Source organism: Myotis lucifugus, unplaced genomic scaffold (assembly GCF_000147115.1).
Source record: "Myotis lucifugus unplaced genomic scaffold, Myoluc2.0 scaffold_52, whole genome shotgun sequence".
Taxonomy (NCBI): Eukaryota; Metazoa; Chordata; class Mammalia; order Chiroptera; family Vespertilionidae; genus Myotis; species Myotis lucifugus.
The window spans coordinates 4,385,215-4,395,440 of NW_005871100.1; positions in this window are offsets into that span (position 1 = coordinate 4,385,215).

Sequence of the window (10,226 nt, forward strand, 5' to 3'; positions counted from 1 at the left end):
GAGCCTGGATTCTGCCTCCCGGGCCCCTGAAGTCAGACGAGGGAGGAAATGCTCCAGCAGGCGGGGCAGGCGGGGTTGCCGAGGCTGAGGGTGTGCAATGGCACCCTTCGGAATCACACTGGATAGCCACCTGGAGCTTGCTACCCTCGTCCCTTACTTAGGGGTAGGATTGATGAATGGGGAGAGGGATGGGTAGATTATGTGGTAAACAAAAAGGATAGAACGTAACCCTGGGATCTAGGTGGAGGGCATACGAGAGTGTACCATAGTCTTTCAACTTTTCCATATGTTTAAGATCTTGCGTAATAAAACTTTTGGAGGAAAAAAATGAGATCTGTCAATCATTTCCCAAATGGTACCTTGGGCTGCGTCTGACCACTTGTTTGCATGGAAAATAAATGACTACGTTACTAGTTTATGTATTTAGTATATATACCCTTTATCATTATTTTAGAATGTACTCTTTCTACTTATTAAAAAAAAAAAGTTTGCTGCCGGGCTGGCGAGGCTCAGTGGTTGAGCGTTTACCGTGAAACAGGAGGTCACCGGTTCAACTCCCGGTCAGGGCACATGCTGGCGGTTACTGGCTAGTAGTCCCCAGTGTGGGGCATGCAGGAGGCAGAGATCAATGATTCTCTCTCATCTCTGATGTCTCTATCTCTCTCTTCCTCTCCCTTCCTCTCGGAAATCAATAAATATCTATATTTTTTTAAACGTTTGCTGTAAAACTATGCCGTGTTGCCTGCAGCAGCCTCATACATCCGATTGCATCATTTTATCTTGTGCTTGATTTAATCTCCTGTTGTTTTGTACAGTAACATGAAATACAGGCTTGTAACCTTGAAGCAATAGGATACATCATATAGCACAGATGTGTAGTAGGTTATACCATCTAAGTTTGTACACTATGACATTTGCACAACGATAAATCTTATGATGACAGAGGGCTGCGTTTATCAGAATGCATTTTCATCTTTAAGCGACTTATGACGGTAATCACTGAAATTGCTAGTTGGTGACTACATGGCAGAATAATAAATTTGCCTAATATTTCATTTTTCAAGCATGAATTTCCTCCTTAAAATATTGCTGGCTGCTGATTATCATTCAGGGCCACTGCAGGCCTAACTGAAAATGTACCTGGCTGCCCTCCACACCTAACTCGATTTTGCATAACAAAACTCCAAAATCTGCAAAATTATGTCTTAGGTTCTTGGATCCTGAACTCGCATCGCTGAACTATGAATCAGGTATTTATTTTCCTAAAATTGCACCCAAGTCATAACACACAAGTGAATGTAAACATAATCACTTTAAAAATAAAATTAAAGTCTGTTTTTCAAATTCTTGTCTCTATGCTCCACAAAGACAAGCATTTTGACTGGAAAACAAAATGCAGCGTGTGTCTAAGATCCTAAGAGATTTTGCAAAATTTAAAACTTTTTGAATTTATTATCATCAAGAACACTACCTTACAACTGTGGACAGAGCAGCAAAAACCTTTGGCAAGTCTATCAGAGGTCATTTGTGGGAAACCGCCTATTGTCTTCACTAGCAGAGAGGTGTAGACAGAGAACCCGGAAGGCTGGTGACTTTTGAAGCCCTAGCAAAGGTCAGAGCTGTGCACCACCTCTGTTAATCCAGACAATGGTAGCTGAAGCAACTTCCCCACCTTTAGGCATGTAAATCCTTATTGATAAGATAGTCTGTGTGTCACTGGAACCTCCCTGCCTAAGGGCTATGCTATGGGTGGATCCCGAACCAAATAAAAGGTTGGTGCGGCCTGAGCACCGGTGGAAGTCTTTCCTCTTGAGTTGGACTTACCCGCCTGGCCCCCCATTATTTCCAAATTATCTCTTGTCTCTTCTATTTCATCTGTGTGCAGCTTCTCTTCCAGGGTTCAGGGATCCTGAACCCTGAACCACGCGGGACGTGGAGGGAAACATTTACCACAGTAATTTAAATATGTTAGAATTATGGCCCTAAGGAAAGGAAGAATATGAAAAGAATTCAAAACAGAATGAAGCAATAATGGATTGTTTAAACCCATTCCATCAGTGTAGCACAGCGGTTCTCAACCTGTGGGTCGAGACCCCTTTGGGGGTCGAACGACCCTTTCACAGGGGTCACCTAAGACCATCGGAAAACACATATCTAATTACATATTGTTTTGTCATTAATCACTATGCTTTAATTATGTTCAATTTGTAACAATGAAATTGGGGGTCACCACAACATGAGGAACTGTATTAAAGGGTCACGGCATTAGGAAGGTTGAGAACCACTGGTGTAGCAGCTGGGTGGGTAGTGTTTCTGGCTTAACAATTGTAATTGAACCTGAATCCAGTCACCTGAGCTAGGCCACTGCTACCTTTTTTAGGTTGCGACTTTTTGTTACACCATCAGTAAGCAAGTAAACTGGGACTGTGTGGCGTTAAGAAATCCTAGTTTGTTAATGAAATCACCATACAATTGCCCTTAAGAAATTATTTTTAATATATTTTTATTGATTTCAGAGAGGAAGGGGGACAGAGAGAGAGAGAGAGAGAGAGATCAATGATGAGAGAATCATTGATCAGCTGCCTCCTGCATGCCTCACACTGGAGATTGATCCTGAAACCCAGGCATGTGCCCTGACGGGGAATCCAACCCTGACCTCCTGGTTCATAGGTCAACCACTGAGCCATGCCAGCTGGGCAAGAAATTATTTTACCTGTCCAAAGCCTGCCTCAACAGTGACTTCTACATTTACTGGGTTCAAACCCAAGCTTCACCACCTCTCACTCTGTGATCCTGGGGAAATAACAAACTCTCTGGGCCTCATTTTCCCACCTGAAAAATGGGGGCGATAATGATAGCAGCACCAGCCTCATAGGGCTGTTGTGCGGATTAAGAGAAATAACTCAGGTGAAGCTCTTGGAACTGTGCTGAGTACATAGTACGTGCTTGACAGATTTTTTTTTATGATTATAACTTTGTTATTATAACTGTTATTATACCTTGATCCTCTTTTCTAATCTTCCATCTAAAGCTAAGTGCTCTTAGACATATTAAGGAAAGCCACCTCCATCCCCTGCCTCTAACTCATAAGTCATTAAAAAGACACTGAGTCCTTCCTCCATCTTCTAGGAAAATTGCAAAATCCCCAGACAGTAAAAATGAAAGTTGCCTGGACTCAGTGATCAGAAATTATAATTAACTGACACGCTACATTTAAAACTCTAAATTTACCTGAATGGTCCTGCCTTCTTGAGAAACATTGCCATGGCAGATACTCATAATATATAGAAGATGGTTTTTATTATTCATTAAAACAATAATGAAAAGTGAGCAAAAAATTTAAACAAGTGACAAATATGTTGGATTTTGATTTCTGGTCATTACAAATATAGTCTTTTTTCAAGAGTAGAAAGACAGCTCTAGCTGGTTTGGCTCAGTGGATAGAGCATCAGCCTGGGGACTGAAGGGTCCCGGGTTTGATTCCGGTCAAGGGCACATACCTACGTTGTGGGCTCGATGCCCAGTAGGGGACATGCAGGAGGCAGCTGATCAATTATTCTCTCATCATTGATGTTTCTCTCTCTCTCTCTCCCTCTCCCTTCCTCTCTGAAATCAACAAAAGTAAAAATATTTTTAAGAGTATAAAGACATACAGATTAATGTGGATAAAAATAACCATTCTTTATTATCAAACTAATGTGTTTTTTTCAAAATACCTCTTATGCAGCCCTCCCCAAAGAAAGACTAGAAAAAAGTTCTGAGCCTGTTACCTGTTTGTAAGATAAAAGGGTGCAGACTTCTCATCTATCTTCCCACCCCTCTGTCTTCCTTACTTTTGTTAGTGGACTACTGTTCTCACAGTCAACACTCCAGACCTACTAACTTTGGCACTGCCTTTGACCTGCTCCCTTCCCCTGATCCACTCAGGTGCAAGTCACACACATTTCATGTGGGCAGATCTTGGTGTTACTCACCTGCTTTCCATCCTCCTGCCAAACTCTGACTCTCAGAATCCTGCAGTCACCTCTTCACAGTGGTTTGATTTAGTGGTTTTCAAATGTTTTTAGCAATGGGATCCTTTCTTTAAGTAAACCCCATTTATAAAATAGAAACTGTACTTTATTACTATACATTTGAAGAATTTGATTTTGTTTATCATAAAGAAATCCATGGCCACCGGAAGCTGCTTTCTTGAACACCAACATTGGAAGCCAGGGGTTTGTTAATGATTGTTCGAATGTCCTATTAGGGTCAACATCCAATTTATTTCTCTATCTGATTGCTCAATATTGAGAAAAGTCTAATCTACTCCTAGAAGTCTTTCTAACATTTGTAAATAGTTGAAGATGTTCCTCAGACTAAGCTATTCAGAAGTTTGAAAGAGAATAGTTGAATTTTTTTGTTTCAAAGATGAAGCGCTGGAGGCTATACTTTGGGTGGTGAGCACACAACAGAGTATACAGATGTCGTACGATAAAGTAGTACACCTGAAATTTATATAATGCTATTAACCAATTCTACCCCAATACATTTAACAAAAATAAATTTTAAAATAGGGGGAGAAGATGAAGCACTAGGCATATCTAACACATCCTCATGCTTTATCACAAATAGAGAATGCTGGTAAGAAGACCAATAGTGACAATAAGTGCTAACATGTCTATAATGGGAGTTATTGCCACACAACATGCAATGTGTTCAGTTGTCTTTGTACATCTGTATAAGAAAAAACTCTGGTGCTTTACTCTCACACTGCTACCACACTCTTAACACTTCTGACACCAAATGTGTGGTGTGTTTTTTTAAATATACGTACAAAATATCTCTAAAAGGATACACTTTAGTGGGTACTCTAAATCCTTCTGAGCCTTTCAAATATTATAGAGTGCCTTCAAAAATATGTAATCAAAGTGAGAGACAAACACTAAAGGTATGAACAGACAATTCACAAAACAGGAATTACCAAGAGCTAATAAGGCATAAAAGGAGAATCCATGCCTTAGCGTAGTCGATAATTTTTAATTGGCAGTATCTCATGTTGACTACAGGTATTTTCATGCTCTGTTCATGAGAGTATAAACTCAAGAAGCAATTTTGGAGACCAGTGTGGTACTGTCTTATCAAAACTAAAATTGTGTGTATCCTATAAGTTAGCAATACCACTTCTCAGTATGTCTCCTACAGAAACCCTTACATATGTGCCTGGGGACATGTATGTACAAGGATGGGCATTGCAGCATTGTTTGTAACAGCAAAAAACTGGAAGCAAGTTCAATGTCCACCAATATGGGAATCTATATAAAAGCCTAAGTGACCAAACGACCATAACGACCATAACGACCGTCGACCAGTTGCTATGATGCACACTGACCACCAAGGGGCAGACGCTCAATGCGGGAGCTGCCCCATGGTGGTCAGTGTGCTCCCACAGTCAACCTCCCACAATCCCTCCCCCCCGGCCGGCTGGTCCCCCCATAGGCCTCAATCACCAGCCAGGCTGAGGGACCCCACCCGTGCACGAATTCATGCACCGGGCCTTTAGTGTTTAAATAATCCATAATATATCCATGGCATAGAATACTGTGCATCAAATCAAAGAATGAAGGAAGTCTATGTGTATTGATGTTGAAAGATCTTCAAGACACACTCAATGAAAAAATAACACAAAAGAGAAGATAATACAGAGGGCTACTATTTATATGAGCGAAATTAGATTTAGATTAGCAAAACTAGTTTCATCCAGTGTTTTTGCTTTTTAATTTTTTTAAAACTGATTTTTAGAGAGAGGAAAAAGGCAGAGGGAGAAAGAGAGAGAAACTTCGATGTGAGAGCAAAACACCAATCCCTGCCTGACCTGGAATCTAACTGGCAGCCTCTAAGTGCCCGGGACAATGCCCAAACAACTGAGGTCACACCAGCTAGGGCAGTTCCATCCAGCTTTCTAAGAACATTCTGTTGAAAGACAAGAAAGGCATCTGTATTAGTATCTATTGCTGCATAACAAATTGCTATAAAACTAGCAGCTTAAAAGAAGAAGCATTTATTATCTCTCACAGTTTCTGAGAGTCAAGGATCCCGGAGTGGCTCATCAGTGGTTCCGAGAGTCTCTCACGACATTGCCGTAAAGCTGTTGGCTGGAGCTGCAATCATCTCCAGACTCGACTGTGGCCAGAGAATCCACCTCATGAGGTTGCCGGCAGCCCTCTCGGTTCCTCACTGGCTGTTGGCTGGAAACTTCAGTTCCTCACCAGAGAGGCCTCTCCATGGGACTGCTCACCGCATGGCAGCTTGCTTACCCCAGAGCAAGCGATCTGTGGTCAGGGTTGGGGATGCAGAGCACCCAGACAGGCTGCAATCTTTTCTAACCTGTCTTAGAGGTGACCTACCATCTTTTCTGCTGTATGCTTTTGGACACACAGACCAAGGCTGATACAATTGGGAGAGAACTACCTAAGGGCACGAAGACCAAGAGGCAGTCCTTGGGGGCCCTCTTGGTTGACTACCACAGCATCTGAACACTTCCTGCCTCTACAACCAGCTTGCCTCCTGAAGATCAGTAGAAACGGGAACACAATTTCATTTTTAAACAATGAATATCTCCTCAGTCACTCTGGGAATTGTAAACTTACCCATGGTTTTCCAAGCCCTATGTGGTTTGTAGAGGCATATATGGCTGGGGGTGGGGGGTAGGGGGGGCATGTAAATTGTCTTGTTCTCTTAGTGGTATTTAATTAGCATTTTGCCACATTTCCTGTTGTGCTTATCTGTCACCTAGACATTGTATACAAGGCACTGTTGGTATTAGTTACTTCATGACAGCTCTCTATTTCCCCACTGAAGTAACTAACCATATATAAAATTCCACCAGTTCTCTACCTATGAGATTACTGGTGTGCGTGTGTTTACATTAAATGTTTTTTCCCCCTGAAGGTTTCCAACTTTATTTTAATAATTATGACATTTTTTCTTAGAGCAGTGGTTCTCAACCTTCCTAATGCCGCGACCCTTTAATACAGTTCCTCATGTTGTGGTGACCCCCAACCATAAAATTATTTTTGTTGCTACTTCATAACTGTAATTTCGCTACTGTTATGAATCATAATGTAAATATCTGATATGCAGGATGTATTTTCATTGTTACAAATTGAACATAATTAAAGCATAGTGGTTAATCACAAAAACAATATGTAACTATATATGTGTTTTCCGATGGTCTTAGGCGACCCCTGTGAAAGAATCGTTCGACCCCTAAATGGGTCGCGACCCACAGGTTGAGAACCACTGTCTTAGAGTCTTTGTTTTACTGTGGGTACATACTCCAGTGTGTATTAGAGAAGAAACACACGTACAATCGTGGGCATTTGAATGCATATAAGAATGTAGCTATACAACTTACTCTTAAATCTGCCTATGCCTAAATAAAAGCTTCTCTTAGTGTTCCTATAATTTTAAAATACTGTAAATTTAAGCAATTTGTCATTCCTCCTCCCAATTTGTTGTTTTTGAAGAGTGGATTTCTTTATATCTTCTTGGGCGTCCATCCCACACTTACTAGTAGAGATGATGATTCTTCCTGAACAACGGAATTCTGTATGTAGGAACAAATGGGCTATAAATTATTGATATGGAGTCAAGAAATAATCACACCAGTGTTTCCTTTGTTGCTATGATACAGTAATGAGACAGGCTAGTAAGCCAGGACAAGCAGAATAGGGAAACTGAGACCATTAGACAAGCAGTATGTAGCCATCTAGTAAATCCTATCTTCTCTAAACCAGGGACACTAGGGTGGGAGAGGACAATGGGGGAAAAAGGGGGCATATGTAGTACTTTCAACAATAAAGATTAAAAAAAAAAAAAGACAAGAGTAAATGGCTTACACTTCTCCTAACCAACCAGAGGGTAAATAGCTTAAATCACCCTTCTCAGGGAGGTAGCAGAAATCCAATAGTGCCAATGGCCAACCACACCCACGGACAGATGAAGTTAAGGGAATAAATCTCATTTTGGCACATCAGCATAAAATTGAGGAGTACTAGATTGAGATCCTCCTGTAAGACCTCCCCTTCATGCCCTACCTTTAAAGCCCCTCAAAAGGAAGGCCCCAGGACATGCTCTCCCTCCCAGGGCAGGCCCATGCCTTTCCCTTCCCTCTCTTCTTCCCCCACAGGCATGCATCTCCTAAACTCAAAGGGACCCCACGAGGCTTTCATCCAGGGCAGCAATGGGCAGTGGTAGCTCATCCAGGTGTCAGGTGGGAAGTTAGACACGAGAGGCTGGGGTGGGGTCATGAACAGGAGTTGGACCAACATTGCCTTCAGACCGCCTCTTTGTGGTCTGAAGCCAGCAGACTGCCAGCGGGCAGGCTCAGAGGAAAACCTCAGTGTGACCTTTCTAGGGCCCTAATTATAATAAAAATTGCATTGTGGTTTTGACATCCTCCCTCCCCCCATGGGTTTTTCTGTATGCATTATGGGCAAGGGCATATGCAGAAGAAATCCTATCTAATAATAGACAAACATGGTAATTGACCGTACCCTCACTACGCCTCCCATTGGCTAATCAGTGTGATATGCAAATTAACCGCCAACAAAGATGGCGGCTAATTTGCATACTGCAGGCAGGGCAGGACAGCGCCATCCCGCCTGCCCTGCCGCCATCCAGGGCCTGCTATCTGTGACCCGGGGCGGCGGGCGTCCATGTGCGACCCGACCCAGGGCGGCCGGGCGGTGCAGCAGTGATCAGCCAGTCCACCCTGTTGGGGTCCAGCCCCAGCAGGTCCAGGGGTTCCCAAAGGTGTGGACGGAGTCGGCGAAGAATGAAGGAAATGGAGGCAGCGTTCAGTTGATCAGCCTAGTGAGGTTCCTTTTTTATTGTCCTGTTACATCTATATTTATACCATTTGATCCTATAAGCATGCCTGTAAAATCACATCATGGTATGTTTTGGGTAATGTTCTACAGTTCCTTGTTTCTTATCTGACCTTTGCCAAAAATCCTGTCTCTATCTAGTTCTGTTGATTTTAATCTTGTCTAGGTTAATCTCTGTGTTCCATTATAAGGGCTATTCCAAGGTCGCTGCTCTACTGATAAGCTACAAGGACGTGACTGAAGGAGATCATCCTACCCAGTAAAGGTTACATCCTCCCACCCTTCCCTGGGACTGCCCTCTGTCGGTGGATCTCCAGGGGTATAGGCTTTGATGCTTTCCCTGGTGGGCAGACCCCTGGGGATGTGGGCCCCATGAAGTATGGTAGCAATCATCTCAGGTAGAAACTATAGTTTAACTTTAACCCTGCTGTTTGATTTCTGTACTTATTTGTTTGCTAAAATAATAGAAAAGTTATTATAATTTTCTGAATTATATAAATCACCCATTCGATTGAATACCCTATTGATTGTACTGTGAATATCCCATTGTTTGTGGTCATACTGGTCTTAGAAAGCACATTTTCCTTTACCTGGGAAGGACAGCACAGTTATCCCAAGGTCAGAGGGCTCCAGTTAACGTGTCCCTGTTGACTCAGTGTTCCAGAGACCCAAAACTATAATTTAGATAACATGCTGCTTCTGCTTCTGTAAACTGCTTTTTTTGCAAACCAGGTTCCTCATTTCAAACCTTGGGATGTAATCAATACCTTTATGATCTTTGCCTATACAAATCTGGTGTTGCGGCCATCTTATTACTATGAGATTTGGGGAATGGCCCCTCATAGTCCCGGATTGCAATAAATGTGACTCTTTAATTTGACTTCTTGAGGCGTCCTTCTGTGATTCATGGGGTACATTACAACACCAACAAGTCCCAAATTTATTGCCAACAGTCTTTGTCCAAGTTCTTCATAAGTAGTACATGGTATTTCTGTAACACTAAGGGGATTTACTGATTTATTCTCTTCCTTAGTCCTGTTAATCTCTAACCTGGGGAAACAACCTTTCTCGGGGAGGTGGTCCTGTTTAAAACACATAGCGCTAAGAGGGGGAGCAAACCATATGCCATATACGCCAGGTCCCTTGAAACATAAGCTGTGCAGATGTTTCTTCCCTACAGCGACTGTGTCAAGCAGCAAGGGTGGTCCGGCTTCCGGCACCACCCAGCCTCCATCCGGGCATCCTGTGTGCAACCCGACCCGGGGCGGCCGGGCTGGGCAGCAGCGATCCGCCAGCCCGCCCGGGCGTCCCGTGTGTGACCCGCCCAGGGCATCCATGTGGGACCCGACCAGGGTG